The following is a 19,466-nucleotide window of genomic DNA, read 5'->3' as shown; positions in this document are numbered from 1 at the left end:
CCACACATGGCAAAGCAGGCGCCCCACCCAGTGAGACTGTTGGGAGTCCTGCTTTAGAATTCTTTCCTCAACAGCCATCTGACTGTTGGTTCAGAGAGCAGTCAGCAATGGCTCGCCACCTGTCCTCCAAAAATGTCAATATCGGTGTCGCTCAGACCCAGGCACTAGCTGATTCCGAAAAGTGACCACTTACCTGAGTTTCTGCTTGTTAAACTTTTCAGAAATCTAACTGGGTTTCTTCACGACAACAGAAATAATGCAGGAAAGTTAAGCATACTCCAGCAGGGGTAGATAGCATAATGGTTACACAAAGAGACTCTTAGGCCTGAGGCTTCAAAGTCCCAGGATCAATCCCCACCAAAAACCAAAGCTGAGCAGTGCTCTGGTAAAAAAAAAAAAAAAAAAAAAAAGGGAAAGTTAAGCATACTCAAAAAGAAGAAAGTATCAGCCCAAGAAGTTGCACAGCAACAGAGCTCAGGACTTGTAAGCATGAGGTCCAGAGTTCAACCCCCAGCACCACATGTCCCTGAGCACTGCTTGGGGGCCGGCCGTCTCTCTCATTCATGACATATTTTTAATTTTGAAGATGAATATACATTTCTAATAAATCATTTCTTCTACAGTCTGCCCATTAATTTTGACTGCTGGCACCATACAGATATGAAAATTCTCTACAATAAAGAGAGACCTAAAAACAGGCAGAAATTTTACCTTTCCACCTATGACCATTTTAGTGCATTTTGTCACTTTTCTGATCAACAGAAAGTATCTGTATTTTAAGAATAGGAATTCAGGAAAGCCTGCTGTGCCACCATACCTGAGCCAACAATTATCTTGGAAGGTATCAATTCCTACAACCAAAATATATGGGTAATAACATCAGGAAAAAAAAATCTTTACTTACAGTTTGAATCTAAGTGTTCTAAGCATTCTCCATCATTTTCTCCAGTTGGCAAGAGCTAAAATATAATCCAGGAACTACCAGGAAGAGAGAAATAGTATTAATACAATTACATTTTTAAAAAGTTTTTGTTAAATGCAAACAAAAAATTTTGCTCAAAACAGGTGTGATCCAGATAGCAGACATTTAATACAGTAACTCGCCTTCAACATAGGATGGCACTGACTTCATTATAAACGCAACAAAGAAGTTACAGCTAACGCCAGGCAGTGCTGCACCCAGCAGAGCACACACTGCCATGCACAAGGGCCGGGGTGCAGCCTCTGGTCTCTGTCCATGGCAGGGAAGCTTAGCCAATGGTGGAGCAGTGCGGCAAGTGTCTCTCCTTCCATCTCTCTCTCTGTCTATTTAAAAAATAAACTTAAAAAAAGGCAACTCAGGAGGTGGTGTAATAAAAAGTGTCAGACTTGCAAGCATAAGTTCCTGGGTTCACTTCTCAGCATCACATGTGACTGAATGATGGCTTTGATCCTGTCTCTCTCTCTCTCCTTTATCTCTCACAAATTAATAAATAAAAAGAAATAAAAGTTAAGGTGACCCACAGCTGAGGATTTTATAGTGGGCATAGCGCCGGACTTGCAGGCATGAGGGGCTGATTGATCCCCGGCATTGCATGCACTGGACTAATGCTCTGATTCTCTCCCTCAAATCACAAAGTGTTTTAGAAGCTGCGGTCACCCATAGACCACTGCTGTGTGAGGCAGCCTGAACTCACACCCCAGGGCCAGAAGCCCATCTCAGTAGCCAGTAGGTTCTCAGGCGCAACCCCAGAGAACTAGAACAAAACAACGTTCACGAAATGCCGCCACCTGCTTCATGCCTCTGCTGTCCGATCAGCAGGCACGGGGCTCCCCTGACACACCCACCACGTCCCACCTGCAGCCCAACCGCCCCCCTCCCGTATTCCCCTGACTTTGGGGTGGGGTGGGCTGGCTGACAAGGTGGTAGCGCAGCGGGTTAAGCGCACGCACACGGCACCAAGCTCAAGGACTGGAGCAAGGACCCCGGTTCGAGCCCCGGCTCCCCACCTGCAGGGGGGGTCACCTGACAGGCGGTGAAGCAGGTCTGCAGGTCTCTCTCTCTCCCTCTGTCTTCCCCTTCTCTCTCGACTTCTCTCTGTCCTATCCAGCAACAACAACAGCAATGGCAACAGTAACAATAATAATAACAGCAACACGGGTAGCATCAAGGACAACAAAATGGGAAAAATGGCCTCCAGGAGCAGTGGATTCGTAGTGCAGGCACCGAGCCCCAGCGATAACCCTGGAGGCAAAAATAAAATAAAATAAAATAAAATAAAAAATTAAAAGAAAGAGCTGTCTAACTTCTCAGGGGTGACTCCTCTGGAATTCTGGCATCCATCACCACTCAACATTTTCTAAAAGAGGTCTCTATTTTCATATGAGAGGTCAGGGCACTGCTCAGCTCTGGCAATGCTGCTGCTGGGGGTTGAACCCAGGTCTGCAGGCATGTAAGTCTGGTGACACTGTTGTCTAGCTAACACATATGTTCTGAATCTTGGGACACAGAGATCAGATTCGAGTGCTTGAGGTGGGCTGCTTGAGGTGGGCTGGAGTGTTGAGGGTCCTCGGTTCGATCACATGCAGGATACCTGACCCTCAGGACCTGCCCTGCAGTGCCAGACCCTCAGTGCCATCTAGCAATACTCCGGCTGATAAACCAAGAGACAGCAAGACTAGGGGGTGCTGGCCCCAGCGGCTGTTCAGCTCCTCCCTGTCTAGAGCACCCCTGGCACCAGCCCAGGCAAAGCCAGCAACATAAAGGACCTTCGAGGAGGAGGGGGGGGGGGAGGGGAGGGGAGGGGGGAGGAGGCGGGCAGTCAGCACAGCCTGGAGCCCAGGGCCTGAGGCTGGAAAAGGCAGGAGCATTAGTCAATGGCTCCCAACTCCTGGACTTACTCTGTCAACTAACAGGAGAAACATTAAACTGTAGAAATGAGCGTGCCTGGTCATACGTGTTCTGTAGAGACCCACATTTCCATGCCAAGTTGGAAACAGCCACAAGGACAAAAAACAAAGTCAAGGCGAGGGCCCTGCCCGGCTCAGGCGCCTGAGAAGTGTCGGGCTCACCGACAATGGCCTCTTGTACTGATAGACACTTCAAAGGCTGGCAGGGCTGCAGGCCCAAGACAGTGAGGCCACTCCTGCCAGAAACAGGCCGCAGGTGGCAGAACACACAGCAGATGCCCAGAGCCCGGGAGGCGGCATGGCCTGCCCAGGGTCCGAGCCCGCGCACAGAGCAGAGCCCTCTTTCGGAATGGCGGGACTGCCTTCCACAGGGAGCTCTAAATAGCCTGGTTTGAGTGGATGCGAATCTTCCCAAGTGAGTTTATCTTAGAGCAAAGTCATTAACTCATCCTTCTTCTTCTAGCGTTTGCCCTTCTTCCGTAGCCAGTCAACAGCGTCAGGTTGAGCCTGATGTCAAGTTTCGAGACCTCCTTTACATCCAGGAAACACTATCTCCTTGAGCCAGGCTGAAGGGGCAGTGCTGGCTCACACCTGCAGAGCGGTCGCTGCCAGCCAGCGCTCTCAACCTGGACGGGTGTGAATCCATTTAAGTGAGGGGCCTGTCAATCAATGCAACCCCCCACCCCGGTCTAAGGAGGCCAAGGCTTTCAGTTCCTTCCATGGCGCCTGAAGAGTGGCCCAAGAATTGGGGGATAAGGAAATAAAACTGATTTTATTTGAAGAAGGATCGCCTTCATTAATTAATCACGCCCCAGCCCTAACAAGCAGGAAAAGGAGCTTCTTCTTCTGGGGCTGATTCCGGCATAAGGTGGGGCCGGGAATTGAACCTGTGGCCTCTGGGTCAATGGCATGCAAACAGGTGCTCTACCACTGAGCTACCTCCCCAGCTCTAGTACTGAAGAGCTGTGTCCAGTCTCCCAGCTCTAGCTGCAGCCAGAGCTCAAGGCGTGAAGAGAGATGGGGTGGTAGCAGGCCCCCGCCCCCCAGGTGTCCAGATGCTGCAGCCGCCCACAGCACCAGGCGCAGGCCCGCCTCACCCCAGTGACCAACAAGCACCGTGTGTGTGCAGCCCTGAGCTGTCTCGCTGGGGCTGCTGGCATGAGCCCCTTCTGCTCCCCCAAATCCCAGTCTGAGCACACACTGGCTCGCCCTCATCAGTCCCGGGGGCCGCCCGGAGACACCAGACATCCCGGGCCCTGAGCAGCTGTCCTCACTCTTGCAGCACAGCAAACTGTTTGACTTCCCCAAATCGCAAACTCAACTGCCGTAGCAAATAACAGAACCTACTACACCTCAGAGCTAAACGAAACCATCACACCAAAAAACTTCACAGCGACTGAAATCACTTCATCTGCCTCCTCTGCAGGGATCTGTTACCCAGCAGGGCAGCAAGAGGTCACCAAGGAGGGTGGAGACTGCACCCCAGCAGGCATCCATCCATCCTCAGGGGAAGCTAAGGCAGAGTGATGAGAAGAAGGACAGGGCCCAGTTGCCCCTTGGATCTCTGGAGGCTTTGCAAAGCTCGGTCACTGCAGAGTGGCGGGGGCTGCACAGCCAGAAAACAGCAGCAGAAGGCAGGTCAGAATTCATGGCCGAGGGCTTCCTGGAACATTCCCGAGTCATCCAGATTAGGAAGCAAGACACAGGAAGTGAGCGCATTCTGAAAGTTTACTAAACAAAAGTACACTGATAAAACTGGCGAACAAAACTAAGTGGGAACACTCAGCATTTTTCATTTGGGGGGTGGGTGTTGCCAGAGCCTCAAACATACCTGGTTTTACCTCTCCCTCCAGGCCCACCTTTTCATTTTCCTGATGAGAAGAGACACCACAAAGTGGAGACTAGACCCCGATGCTTGCTCATGGCAAGGTGTGTGCGCACCTGGGTGCGGGGCCGCCACTGAGCCCAAGTCTGCCTTTCATTCAGGTGCGTAAGCGGCTCCCACAGCGAGGTCACAAGCAGAACTGCCAGACTGGTAGCTCAGCAGGGACAGCGCCGGCTCAGCCCGGTGGGGGCAGCACCTGTGAGTACACTGCCTGGGTGTCCCACTTCAGTGCTCTGCCGTCTCTCCCTGTCTCTCTCTAAAAACATCAGCCCAGAGCAGTCATGCCCCAGCCCCACAAAAATCAGTTCATGTATGAAATACTGAGGCTGGTTTTCAGTAAATTCTGAGTGTAATATTAATTCTGCAAGCACTACTTATCTGTGATTAACTCTGCTTCTCAGATTTTATTTATTTATTAATGAGAAAGATAGGAAGAGAGAGAGAAAGAACCAGATATCACTCTGGTACATGTGCTGCCAGGGATTGAACTCGGGACCTCATGCTCGAGAATCCAGCGCTTTCTCCACTGCACCACCTCCTGGACCACCGTGAATCTTTTTTCTTACACCGTCTAGAAAGTCCGGCCTTGACTAAATCTGCCTCAACACTCCTCCAGCTGTTAATTTTCACTGGGTATAGCTGAGTGGAGCCACCTACAGACCATACAAATTACCAGATTCGTTTCTTGGCTTGTTCTTTGGCCAGCTTTATAATATAATCACGCAAATCAATGTGCTAGCCTAGGAAACCAAACATACTAGCTGCCCCTGCTTCCAGTGAACCATGAAGGCAGCTGAGGAGACAGCTCCTCAGAGGGTTGGGCCTGGATGCCCAGTGTTCCCAGTATGAGCCCCAGTACCACATGTACCCAAACGGTATCCTGGCTTCTCTCTCTCTTCCTCATGTGAAGCTCTCCCATGTGCAAATAAAACAAATCAAAACCTTAGGGCTTAGGAAACTGTGTAATGGTTATCCAAGTGGCCTTCCTTCATGCCTGAGGCCCCCTCGTCCCAGGTTCAGTCCCCCACACCACTAGCCAGAGCTGAGCAGCATGCTGGTAAAAAAAAAAAAAAAAAAGCCAAATGTCAAAGAGCCTCAGGCAGTCCGTGCCTGTTATCCAACATGCAGTGAGGTGGGTCTTTACCCAGACAGCCAACGCTAGCGGGGCTGTGTCCCAGAGCCAAGCAGAGCCCACACAACCCGCCAACACACACACACACACACACACACACACACACACACACACACCCAAGGCTGTCTGCACCGAGCCACACAACACAAGTGCAGCCTTGACCCAATGTCCCTGCGGCGCCTCCCCCTCGCTTTTGTCATCACTATTGTCTCCACCCTTTGGCGGCCTCCAAACCACTGTGGGGCAAGTGTGCGTCTCTGCGAGGCGCACAGTGAGAGGAGTCCTCAGAACAGGTTCCACGGGCCACATGAGCACACCCTGCTGGCAGCACTGTCCCCCGAAGGGAGTAAACTGAGCCGGCAACCACAGAAGGAGAGCTGGAAAGCCCCAAACCACTGGAGATTAGGCAACGCACTTCTAAGTAATCCACGCATCCAAGAAGAAAGAATGAAGGACATCAAAAAACACTCTGAACTGAATGAAAGGCCATTAAAGCTGAGCATGTGGGTACTGGGGGCCCGCCGGCTGCAGCATGGGCCCCAGTGCTGCCCTGGCTCCTGGCCGGAGTGTGCCAGACCCTGTCCTCCATATGTGCTACATAAAATAGCAGATATCTGGGAGTCGGCGGTAGCGCAGTGGGTGAGGCGCAGGTGGCGCAAAGCCCAAGGACCAGCGTAAGGATCCTAGTTCGAGCCTCCAGATCCCCGCCTACAGGGGAGTCGCTTCCCAGGCCGGGAAGCAGGTCTGCAGGTGTCTGTCTTTCTCTCCCCCCTCTGTCTTCCCCTTCTCTCTCCATTTCTCTCTGTCCTATCCAACAACGACGACATCAGCAACAACAACAATAATAACTACAACAATAAAAATAGCAAGGGCAACGAAAGGGAATAAAGAAATATATATTTTTTAAAGTAGCTATTTTAAAATGTGAGATGCACCTAACACAGGAGATGTATAGCTCTCAGCACCTAGCTCAGGGAACAAAAGTCTCAACCAATCACCCAAGCTTCTACTGTAGGAGACTAAAGAAATAGGTGCCTGTGAGGTGGCAAAGGAGAGAAAACTCTGGACCTCGAAGCACGGGGCAGTGAGTTCAAGCCCTAGCACCGCATGTGCTGAAATGCCGCCCTCTCCTGACTCATTAAATAAAATTAAAACCTCTATTTAAAAAGAAAAGAAAGGCAGGCCAGGAGCTGAGACTCCAGTCCCTGGTCCCCACCTGCAGGGGCACAAAGTGGAGCAGTGCTGCAAGTAAGTGCCCTTCTCTCCCCCACTGCCTCCCTATGAAGGGAAGAAAAATGCCTTCAGCAGTGGCTTCTTCATGCAGGCACTGAGCCCCAACTCCCCAGCCCTCAGGCATAACCCTGGTGCAAAACAAACAAACAATACAAAAAAGAAGAAGAAGAAATTCACCAAAAGCAAGCAGAAGGAAGGAAGGACATTCCAAAGATGAGGTGGTGTACTGCTCGCAAGTCGCGTCCAACCCCAGCACCACAAGCATCACAGTGATGCTGATGGTCTCTCGTTAGTAATTTTTTGTAAGTTAAAATGGAAACTAGTAAAACAGAAACAGCTAAGATTTTAAAAACCAATTAAACCAAAATTCATTTATTTATCCTTGTGGAATTGGAGCCTCACACTCACCCAAGTTCACAACCCCCAGGCTGACTTTATTCACTCAGAGAGAAAGACAGAGACAGAGAGACAGAGGGAGGGAGAGACATCAGAGCAACGCTTTGCCCAATGTGAGGGTCAGACCTGGGCCAAGCCCGTGGCGAGGCACACCGACCCAGAGAGCTCTTCCTAGTCCCAAAAGCCGTTTCTTTGAAAAGGGAAACAAAAACTCGTAAGCCTAGAGAGACCATGTAAAAATGAAAACAACAAGGCAGAAAACATGCAACAGATCAGTCCCACCCCATCAGAATATTCAGGGGTGATACTCTGGCCTTCCTCTAGCTTCCTCTCTCATACATAAATAAAAATCCCTTCAAAAATGAGAGGAACCTCACTACCTACACTAGCAAGTAGAGAGGAAATCAGAGACACTCTCCTGGCAGAGAGTTCATTCATTCACTCTGTCCTAGGTGACACCCGGGAAAGCTTCACGAATGGTGAATGGGGAGCAATGTCTCTCCTCCCTGTGTCTCCCTCTCTGTCTCTATCTGAAATCACAAGGGGAATAGAAGTCCACCAGGAGGGGTTGACTCAAGTAAGCATGAAGCCCCAGCACAAACAAACAATCATTTTAAAGGCAAAAAGCACGTGAGTGAATGTCTTTGGCTACAAGACAAAACTTTTAAATAGTTGTAATGAAATTCCTAGAGACACGATTACTAAAACTAATTCTGGAAGGGCAGGAAGTGTGAATAGGTGTGTAACAAGACTCTGTACTGACAGTTCAGAAATTCTTCAGAGACAATCCCAGGCCCACATTTGAGGAGTCTGGTGACTCCTCAAATCTACTCAAGGAGGTGAAGAAAGCCCTTTCTTCACAAGTGTTTGCAGAAGACAGAGAAGGCTCTACTCAGTTCACTGTATAAGGTGCGTATCACTAGGACACAAAACACAAAGATACCACAAGGCGAGGACCCTACAGAGTGTCTCTCCTGAATACAGACATGGAAACGCTCCATTAAACACCCGCCACCCAAGCCCAGCAGCTCTGAACAAAAACTACACACCACAGCCAAGTGGGACTCCGCCTTACACGCTTACAGAAGGATGGCTTAACATGGGAGAGTTAGTTTATGGAAGGCACCATGTTGGTGGACAAAAGACAAGCCACAAGGGCCAGGCAGTAGCACAGTGGCTTAAGCGCACATGGCATTAAGGATCCCGGTTCAAGTCCCCGGCTCCCCACCTGCGGGGGGGGGGGGGTCACTTCACAAGCAGTGAAGCAGGTCTGCAGGTGTCTGTCTTTCTCTCCCCCTCTGTCTTCCTCTCCTCTCTCCATTTCTCTCTGTCCTATTCAACAACAGCAATGGCAACAACAACAATAATAACAAGAGTAATAACAGGGGCAACAAAATGGGAAAAATGGCCTCTGGGAGCAGTGGATTTGTAGTGCAGGCACCGAACCCTAGAGGCAAAAAAAAAAAAAAAAGACAAGCCACGTGGTCACCCCAGACACCAGGCAGGCCACACATACCAGTGTGTCCAGGACCCTGGGCTTTGAGTGCAAAAGCCAGGGGAGTACTAGCTAGGCAGGTATGAATGGCACAGAAAACAGATACAAGAAAACAGCCGTCAAGATCTAAAAAAACACTCTAACAAAAAGTAAAAAAAAGAACTTGTGTTGGGGGCCGGGTGGTGGTACACCTGGTTGAGCGCACATATCACAATGTGCAAGGACCCAGGTTCAAGTCCTTGATCCCCAGTAAGTAGTGAAGCAATGCCATAGGTGTCTCTCTCTGTCTCTCTCTGTCTGTCTCTGTCTCTCTCTTTATATTTTCTTTAAAATTTTTTTTTAAATATTTATTTATTCCCTTTTGTTGCCCTAGTTGTTTTATTGTTGTAGTTATTATTGATGTTGTTGGATAGGACAGAGAGAAATGGAGAGAGGAGGGGAAATCAGAGAGAGGGAGAGAAAGATAGACACCTGCAGACCTGCTTCACCGCCTGGGAAGCGACTCCCTTGCAGGTGGGGAATCAGGGGCTCGAACTGGGATCCTTATGCCGGTCCTTGTGCTTTGCGCCACCTGCGCTTAACCCGCTGCGCTACCACCCGATGCCCTCTCTCTTTTTTTATTTACCAGAGAACTGCCCAGCTCTGGTTTATGTAGGTACAGGGAATTGAACCTGGGGTTTTGGAGCCTCAGGCATGAGAGTCTCTTTGCATAACCATTATGCTGTCTACCCCCACCCCTGCCTCTGTTCCTCTCTATCTCCCCCTTCCCTTTCAATTTCTGGCTATCTTATTCAATAAATAAATTGAAATAATTTTAAATGTTAAAAAATAGTTGTATCATACAAACTTCTTATTCTGCTTGAGGTAAAGAGATTGGTGGGCAAAGTATGACCGGTGATCTTATGTCAAATCAGCAGGAAGATGGGGGAGACAGCATAATGGTTATGCAAAGATTCATGCCTGAGGCTCCAAAGTCCCAGGTTCAACCCCCCCTACCCCCCCACCCCCCCACCGCCAGAGCTGATCAATGCTCTGCCAAAAAAACAAAAACAAATTGTCAGGTGTGGAGAAACATGTTGTAGAAAGTGTTGCCATAAATGTCCCTCTACATAGCTACAATACTTTTTGAAAGGGGCTCTACCAAATCGTATCTATGAAACAAGCCAGGTTAACCTGCCACCTCCTCACAACATGGTCCTGAGTACTAGAGGGGAAGCAAATGCATTTCACTAGGAAGGAAGAACTAAGACTGTTTTTACTGGGGTCCAGAGTTCTCCTTAACAAGCCCCAAGTCCCAGGTCTGAAGCCAGGCACTGCCACGGAAGCAGCACAACATGGGGGGGGGGGCTCCAGAGACTGACAGACGTGTGAACGAGCTGAGATATCTCTCCCTCTCCTCCCCCTTCTGTTGCTATGACATGTCACCAAATGCAAACATTCTAAGTAGCCCGCAAAGAAACTTTCAGCAATAATAAGTGGCTTCTGTGAGGTTGGAGAACATAAGATCAGCATATAAAACTCAACTACATGTCTTCACACTTAGCAGCAAAAGACCTCTAAGAAAACACTTTTGGGGGTCGGGCGGTAGCGCAGCGGGTTGTTAAGCACACGTGGCGCAGAGCCCAAGGACTGGCATAAGGATCCCCGTTTGAGCCCCCGGCTCCCCACCTTCACCTTCACAGGCGGTGAAGCAGGTCTGCAGGTGTCTCCTCCTCTGTCTTCCCCTCCTCTATCCATTTCTCTCTGTCCTATCCAACAACAACATCAACAATAACTACAACAATAAAACAACAAGGACAACAAAAGGGAATAAATATAAAAATAAATAAAACACTTTTAATTATTTCACTGGGGGGGGGGGTAGATAGCACAATGGTTATGCTAAGAGACTCTCATGCCTGAGTCTCCAAAGTCCCAGGCTCAATCTCCTGCATCACCATAAGACAGAGCTAAGCAGTGCTCTGGTCAAAAAAAAAAAAAAGTATTAATTATTTCATTCACAGCTGGTAAGATAGCTGGGGGGTGGGGGGCTCCTACTCTGTCAGGACACACACAGGTTCAAGGCCCTGATCACAAGGGATTGCTGTCAACAGATGAATGTAGAGCCTTCCTTCACACCACATAGAAGGACTTCAAATACATCAGACATCCAAATATAAAGGGCAAAAACAGTAAGATCTAGAAGAAAGGCAGAAAGAAAATCTTCAAACCTTGGGCAGAGTTCTTACATATGACACCAGAAATAAAATCCGTAAGTGAAACAGAGAAGTCAGACTCCAAGGAATTAAAAAGTGTGTAGCTCAAAAGACTTCAATTGGGAGTCGGGCTGTAGCGCAGCGGGTTAAGCGCAGGTGGCGCAAAGCACAAGGACCGGCATAAGGATCCCGGTTCGAACCCCGGCTCCCCACCTGCAGGGGAGTCGCTTCAGAGGCGGTGAAGCAGGACTGCAGGTATCTATCTTTCTCTCCTCCTCTCTGTCTTCCCCTCCTCTCTCCATTTCTCTCTGTCCTATCCAACAACAACAACAATAATAACTACAACAATAAAAAAAACAAGGGCAAAAGAGAATAAATAAATTAAATAAATATTTTTTTTAAAAAAAGACTTCAATTTAAAAAAAAAAGAATGACAGGCAGCAGTCTGGGAAAACCTTCTAATCATGTACCTAGTGAAGGGCAGACACTCAGAACATACAAGAACTCCTACAACTCAGAGTAAGACAAAGTCCAATTTAGCAAGAGGCAAAAATGTTGAATTTTTATTTCTCAAAAAAATCTATGAATAGCTAATAAGCATAAGAAAAAAATGTTAATAAGCATAAGAAAAAAATGTCAACAATTGAGTCTTTACAAAAATGCAAATTAAATCCATACAGAGTTCATTACTTCATATCCACCAGAATGGCTAAAATTAAAAAGACAGACAAGGCCTGTCAGCACACCACCATGCATGCCTGAGGCCCCAGAGGGTGTAGGTTCAACTCCAGCACCACCAACATTTGCCAGAGCCGAGTGGTGCTCTGGTCTCTATCTCTTTCATGATAAAATAAATAAATACATCTTTAAAATATATTTTGCTTTAAGGGGGGGTGTAGTCGCAGGTTTGGGGAAGGATGTGAAGCAGCTGCAATTCTTTCCCGTCAGAACACCACTCAGCTTCACTCAGCCGGGGACTAAGCCTCTCTCCTGCAAGGAACTGGGACTCCATGCCTTGCTGTTAGGGATATAAATGCTACCACCACTTTAGAAAACAACTTGCAAGTTTCTCCTTTTTCCTTTCTTGTCATCACCTGTACTTCACCACTTCAGAGCAACTCTTTCAGACAGAAAGAGACAGAGGGAGAGAGGGAGAGACACAGCACCAACGCTCCGTCCCCTGCCATGGGGGTTAGGCTTGAAGCCGGGTGGCACACTTGACAAAGACAGAACATGATCCAGGTAAGACGCCTTGTTGGCCCCAACTTGGCAGTTTCTTAAAAAGTTACAGCAGGGAGTCGGGTGGTAGTGCAGCGGGGGCAAAGCACAAGGACTGCCATAAGGATGCTCCTGGTTCAAGCCCCCGGCTCCCCACCTTCAGGGGAGTCACTTCATAGGCAGTGAAGCAGGTCTGCAGGTGACTATCTTTCTCTCCCCCTCTCTGTCTTCCTCTCCTCTCTCCATTTCTCTCTGTCCTATCCAACAATGATGACATCAATAACAACAACAACTACAACAACAATGAAAAACAACAAGGGCAACAAAATGGAAAAATATAAAAAAAAATTTTTTTTAAGTTACAGCAATGAGGTTGGGCCTGGGGGCAGGGGAACTCTACCAAGCAAGAGGAGCCAAGTTCCAGCCCCTGGCATCACACAGGAGCATCATGAGGGGGGGAAGCTTCAGGAGAGGAAGAGCAAGCTACAGTCTCTCTCCTCTCTGTCTCTCCTGCTCTGTTTTCATCTGAGATTGAAAGGAAACGGTGGAATTGCACAGATAAAAAGTCCCAACATCAAAAAATTAAGTAGATGACCCAAGGATTCTATTCCAGCAAATAAAGGTCCACAAGAGGGCCATAACAAAAGTTGTCCTTGAATGTTCAAGCAGCATTATCGACAAGACGCAGGAAACTATCCTAATGCCCATCAGCTGTCCAGTAAAATGTGGTGTAGCCACACAACAAACACTAGCTAGCAAGAAAAAGGAACAAGAGATTGACAGCCCCCCCAACCCCCCACTGTACAGATGAATCCTCGGTCCTACAGACATTATGCAAAACGCAACAAGTCAGATGCAAAGATTCTGTTTACATGAAATACCAGGAAAAGCGAGTCTACAGGCTCAACTACCAGTAGTGAGGCAGGGGAGGAAGATTAAGTGCAAACAGCCTAGAGGGAATTTTTGGAAGTGATAGAAATGTTCTAAAACTGGCTTGCTGTGCCTGCTTAACAGTTGGATGTATTTACTAAAAATCACTGAGTTGTGCCCTCAAAAAAAAGGATGTGTGGCCCAGGAAGTGGTACAGTGAGGAAAAGTACCGGACTCTCCACCATGAGGTCCTGAGTTCAAGCTCCAACACCGCACGTGCCAGAGACCTGCTCTGGCTCTCCCTTTCATGTTAACACATAACCCTTTTCTTTTTTTAAATAAATCTTTAAACAATGAGTCTGGGTATTAACTCAAAAGGCTCCTTTTTTCTACTTGCCAGCAATGAAGCACGGAGGTAGCATCACTCCAGAGAACTGATAACTGCAAACTCCGAAGTCCACCGGTGAACGACACTAGTGTAGTGTAGCTAACCAAGGCCAAGTCACTCAGCAAGAAAGGGGGACGCTGACAAGTGCTACCGTTTGAGCCCCCAAAACACTGTGCAAAGAGGAAGACAGCGCTCACAGACCATCACGCAGTGCCCCTCGCCAGATCGACAAAATCCCCAAAACAGGGGCCAGAGACTCAGCAGTAGAGGGCCCGGTTTGCAAGCGTCAGGCCCTCAGCTGAGTCCTCACGCCTCATGAGACCTCCATGGACAGTCTTTGCAGTGCTTTGCTCTTCCTCTTTAAAAAAAAAAAAAAAAGAAAGAAAGAAAGAAAGAAATGTTGGCCGGGGAGGTGACTCACTGTTAGAGCACATGTGTGGGACCTTGGTTCAACCTCCAGCACCAAAACATACGGCTAAAAGGCCCATAAGTCAGCAAACAGAGAGAGACAGAGAGCTGACAAGGGCCAAGCTGCCACTTACCCTTACCATTTGCCCTTACCTAGAAATGAAAGGCCTACAATTTGCAGTCTAGAAGGAAGGGCAGTGGCTACAGCACTGGATTTGCAAGCCTGAGGCCCGAGTTCCATCCAGAGCATGACACAGGCCACAGCAGTGCTCTACTTCCCTCTCTGCAATAAACCTTCAAAAAATGAAACTCTCTAAAGGGTATTGCGGTAGTTGCACAACTCTGAATATCTTTCAGCAGAGGCTTTTTTCTGGGGGGGGGGGGGGTTTGGTGGACAGCCTCTCTCCTTAAAGCTGCCACAGCCTCTGCCAGCAGGTGAGGCTCCCCGCACCGGCAGCCCCACCGTGCGACCTCCCGGCAAGATCCCAGCGACAAGAGCGTGCATACAAGGCGAATCATCAGCGTGGTCAAGTCACTAAGCTTAAACTTAAAAAAAAAAAATCGGCTTGACATTCAGTATTCAAAATTCACATGACCGAGCTACTGCGATGTCCGAACGGAGGTGTCAAAACCCCCCACTCCCAGGGGCGCTCCGACGACTGTTCCAGAAAGTGAGTCTGGGGCCAGTGGCCGCTGGACCCCAGCATCGCGGAGGGGCGGGGGGTGGGGGTGGGCGAGAGGTGGGAAGGGAAGGGAAGGGAAGGGAAGGGAAGGGAAGGGAAGGGAAGGGAAGGGAAGGGAAGGGAAGGGAAGGGAAGGGAAGGGAAGGGAAGGGAAGGGAAGGGAAGGGAAGCAAATCTCATTACCGGCAGCTCGGGACTCGCGATCAAAGTGGACCCGGCGCGGCTCGGCCCGTCCCTCCCGGGCCCCTCCCCGCGGTCTCCCTCGGTTCCCTCCGGATCACCCCGTCCCTCCCCGGTGGTCCTCCCGGTCCCCTCGTGTCCCTCCCCGGTGTCCCTCCCGGTCCCCTCCGGTCCCTCCCAGGTGTCCTTCTCCGAGTCTTCTCCGCCCCCGGGCCCCCCCTCGCCCTCGCCGACCCCCCGAGGCTCGCCGGGCTCGCCCTCGGGCTCCCTCCACCAAGTGCCACAACTTCCAGGCCCCCGCGGGCACTTTCCCGGGTCCCCGGCCTGCACGCCGCCGGCCCGCGCTGCCTGCGCCCGGAGCCGCTCCCGGGGGAGCCGCGGGAAGTGGCCGCGGGGGGGCGAGGAGCCGGCGGGCGGGGCGCGGGCGCGGGCGGGGCGGCTCGTCCCCGCGCCCCGCGCACTCGGCCCGGGATGTAAACACGGCGGGCCCGGCGCCGGCCCCCCGCACGCCCCCACCGGCCGCCCGGCCCCTCCCGACCGTTGCCCGCGGCCGCCCGGCGCCCCGCCCCGGCCCGCACCCCGCCGTGTCACCCCGGCGCCGCCCGGAGCCGGGGCCCCGCGCCCCGACCCGCCGCTCCTACCTGCCCTCCGCGCCGCCCCGCCCGCGGGCCCGGGTCCGAGGGCCGCGCTCGCCGCGCACGGCAGCCCCTCCCCGCCCGGCGGCCCCGGCACACAACGGCGGCGCCGGCCACCCAACCGCCGCGGCGACGGCGGCGACACAGAGCCCGGCGCGGGGCGCACTGGGGGCCCCCGCCCTCGGCCCGCCGCCTCCACCCCGCCGACTCCGCCCCCCGGCCGGCTCCGCCCCCGCGCGCTGGGGGGCGCTGTCACCGCGCCGCCGCCTGCCGCCTGCCGCCTGCCGCCTCCCGCCCGGCCGCGCGGGGGCGCGCGGGGACCGAGCGCGCGGGACGGGGCTCCGTGCACCTGCCGCACTCGGCTGCTCGACAGCGCGGCCCCGGGGCGCGGACGGCGGGGCGGGCGGGCGCCCAACTCCGCGCGCGGCTCCCCCGCCGCCCCCCGCGCCCCGCGCCCCGCGCCCCGCGCCCCGCACCCCGCACCCCGCACCCGGCTCCGCGGGCCGAGGGGGGCGGCCCCGCCCTCGCGGTGACGCAGCCCGGCCCCGCCCGGCCTCGCCTCCCCGCGGGCCCCGCCCCGTTCCCAGAAATGCCCCCCCCCCAACGGCCGGGCGGCGCGGCGGTTGGTGCCCGGGGACCTGGGCCGCGGGGTCGGGCGCGCAGAGCGGAACGCGGCCCCGGGGGCGGGGGGGCCGGGCGCCCCGAAGAGTAACTCGAGTCCCGCGGCTGCGTGCCCGGCACGGGGCCTGGCCGCCCCCGGTGCCCGCGAATTCGAAAGTGCCCGGCGGCCCGCTCGGGGCTTCCCTACTTGCACACAAAGGGGCCCCGGGCGCCAGGCGCTCGCACGCGCCTCGGAGCGCACAAAAGCCGCGGCGGCGGGGGGCGGCGGGGGGCGGCGGTGCCGGGGGTGGGGGGACACCCGGGCGTGGGAGCCCCGCCGCCGAGACAAAGGGCCCTGCGCCCCCCTCCATGGACGCGCCCGGGGCGGCTGCGCCCCCGCCCGCCTCTCCGGAGGATCCCCCGGGGGACATGGTGCTGGCTGTTCTGCAAAGTGACGTGGGAACCGAGGGAGCAGCCCAGGAACTGGGCCCCAGAGTCAGGGCCCCAGGAGGCCCCCGGAACCCGAAGATCTCACGAGCCGTCTCCTCTCTCTCCACCTCTCTCTCTCTCTCTCTCTCTCTCCCTCCCTCCCTCCCTCCCTCAGCTATTAATGCCTCTTTATTTCGGGGGATGGGGTGGCGAGTGCCCCTCTCCTCCCTTATCAAGCAGCCCCGGGAACTCTTGGTTTCAGGGATTTCTACTTCTAACCTAGCAGCGAGCAAACAGCTGTCAAAGCCATCTTTGGCGCGCATAGAGGTTTATGAATTCCTGAGTTCAAAAACATGGCGACTCTTGGCCCCCTTTTGAAGCAAAAGAGTGTATGATGCCTGTGACATTCAACCCGCTGATACACAGTCAACAGGAAACTTCAAGGCACAGCACCCCCTCCCAAGACACCACCTTCAGTCTGCTGTCTCCTGTCCAATAGCCTGGCGCTTTGGGGGAGCATTGTTCATTTTGACATTTGCCAGAAGTGGATAAGCAGTCTCCTTGCGCGTCCAGGACAGTAGCACAGCGTCTCCAGGAGCCAACAGGGACAAAGCCTGGTTCCTGCCTCAGGAATACCTCATCTGCTTCAAATAGTTCCCGTTGGCTACCAGGAGAACAAATGAACACACACACACACACACACACACACACACACACACACACACCTTCACTGCTGATTGGAAGTAAGTGGAAAGTCCCAAGCGGGCTGGAGTGGTGGTGCTATTACTGCTCTCTGCTCACTGGCCCTTTGGAATGTGACTTTGCACTTCCTCTATCACAGTTGGAAACTTTCCATCCGAGCCCACTCAAGTAGCCAGACTTAAAGCGTCCCTTTGCTTAGGGCCTTGAGGAACATGGGCAGAAGTGACAGTGTGGCAGCCCTGAGGCTGCCCTTAAAAGGCAGTGTGCGTTTCGGCTGCTACTCCTGCTCTCAGGATGTGGAGGACACGCCTGGGTGGGTGACCTGCTGGGCCAAGAAGTGTGAGGCGTGGAGCAGATTTCCGGCCATCCGTAGTAGTTTGGGGCCAGTGATCAGCAGGAGAAAGGATTGTTTTCAAGCACCTTGTTTTCAGGTGTTCTAAGCACTGCCTGGTACAATAGGAGGCCCAGCAGCCTCCTCCCTTGGCTTTGACCTGGGGATGACAAACTGCACACAGGTCTCTGAGGCAGCTGTTTGATGGTGGGTCCTGGCAAGGCATATCCTTGTGGAAGTCCAAAGTTTGCAAGAAACACTGAAGGACCTCGGCTTCCGCAGGAAGGGCAGGGAACCAGCAGACCTGGGAATGTGGAGACCGTGGTCTGGGAGGCCCTAAGCTCTGACTAGGTTACGTGGACTTCTGGTTTGTTTTAATGTTTTAGTCTACTTTTTTTTTTTAACTATTCAAGTAATTCATTAACACATTCTCAGCATTAATTTTCAAACAATATAGAATTATTTTAAAGGGTATTTGTCTATTAGATGTACTTATCTATTAACAATTCACCAACACAAGAAAGAGAGAGAAAGCCAGGGCATTACTCTGGCACATGTGATGCTAGGGATTAAACTTGGGAATTCATGCTTGTATGTTTCATTCACTGCAACCTCCAGTTCAAGCCCCCAGACCCCACCTGCAGGGGGAAAGCTTTGTAAATGGTGAAGCAGGGCTGCTGGTGTCTCTCTCTTTCCCTCTTTTTTTAAATATTTATTTATTTTCCCTTTTGTTGTCCTTGTTTTTTATTGTTGTTGTAGTCATTATAGTTGTTGATGTCGTCGTTGTTAGATAAGACAGAAAGAAATGGAGAGAGAAGGGGAAGATGGTGGGGGGGTGAAGATTGACGCCTGCAGACCTGCTTCACCACCTGTGAAGCAACTTCCCCTGCAGGTGGGGATCCAGGGACTCAAACCGGGATCCTTAAGCTGGTCCTTGCGTTCTGTGCCATGTGCGCTTAACCCGCTGTATACTGCCCGACTCCCTCCTTTCCTTTTTTTTTTTCTTTAACAGGGTACTTCTCAGCTTTGGCTTAAAGTGGTGTGGGGGGACTGAACCAGGGACTTCAGAGCCTCAAGCATAACAGTCTGTTTGCATAACCATTGTGCTATCTGTCCTCACCCTCTCTCTCCCTCTCTATCACCCCCTTTCCTCTCGATTTCTGGCTGTCTCTACCCAATAAATAAATAAGTAAATAAATAGAATAATAATAGTCAAAATGTCAATGTGGCAATTTAGAAGAGCAGAGGTGGTGGTGGCAGGTGGTAGTGCAGCAGGTTAAGTGCACATGGTGCCAAATGCAAGGACCAATATAAGGATCCAGTTCAAACCCCTAGCTCCCCACCTGCAGAGGGGGTTGCTTCACAAGCGATGAAGCAGGTCAGCAGGTGTGGTCTGTCTTTCTCTCCCCCTATCTGTCTTCCCCTCCTCTCTCCATTTCTCTGTTCTGTCTAACAACAAGAGTAACAAAATGGAAAAAATAGCCTCCAGGAGCAGTGGATTTGTAGTGCAGGCACTGAGCCCCAGCAATAATGCTGGAGGCGAAAGAGGAGGAGGAGGGGGAGGGGGAGGGGGAAGGGGGAGGGGAGGGGAGGAGGAGGAGAAGGAAGAGGAGGAGGAGGAGGAGGAGGAGGAGGAGGAAGAGGCGGAGAGCAAGAGGAAGCTATGGTGTCTATACTCTGATCTGGGCGAGTCATTTAGCATCACTTATGTCTCAGCTACAGATGGCACAGCTCAGCCCTTACTCCTGTGGGAGGGACAGAGGATTAAAGACCAGCAGGTGAGGGCCACAGCAAGGG

The 19,466-nt window shown here is 52.0% G+C and overlaps 1 protein-coding gene across 2 annotated transcripts in view; it reads right to left on the bottom strand.

The window, feature by feature from the left end:
• Positions 1-15,743, bottom strand: part of ELF2 (E74 like ETS transcription factor 2) — a 64,809-nt gene extending 49,066 nt beyond the window's left edge. The window contains exons 1-2 of one of the 2 annotated variants that reach the window (XM_060179067.1): positions 15,614-15,743; positions 905-978 (exon numbers count right to left, since the gene is read on the bottom strand). The gene's annotated coding sequence lies outside the window, so the exon portion shown is untranslated. Of the gene's footprint in view, positions 1-904; positions 979-8,298; positions 8,438-15,613 lie in introns of those variants that run through there. The other variant, XM_060179068.1, reaches the window with a different exon arrangement.
• Positions 15,744-19,466: the final 3,723 nt, after the last annotated feature.

Source organism: Erinaceus europaeus, chromosome 19 (assembly GCF_950295315.1).
Source record: "Erinaceus europaeus chromosome 19, mEriEur2.1, whole genome shotgun sequence".
Classification (NCBI taxonomy): Eukaryota; Metazoa; Chordata; class Mammalia; order Eulipotyphla; family Erinaceidae; genus Erinaceus; species Erinaceus europaeus.
This window is presented reverse-complemented; position numbering and strand designations above follow the sequence as displayed.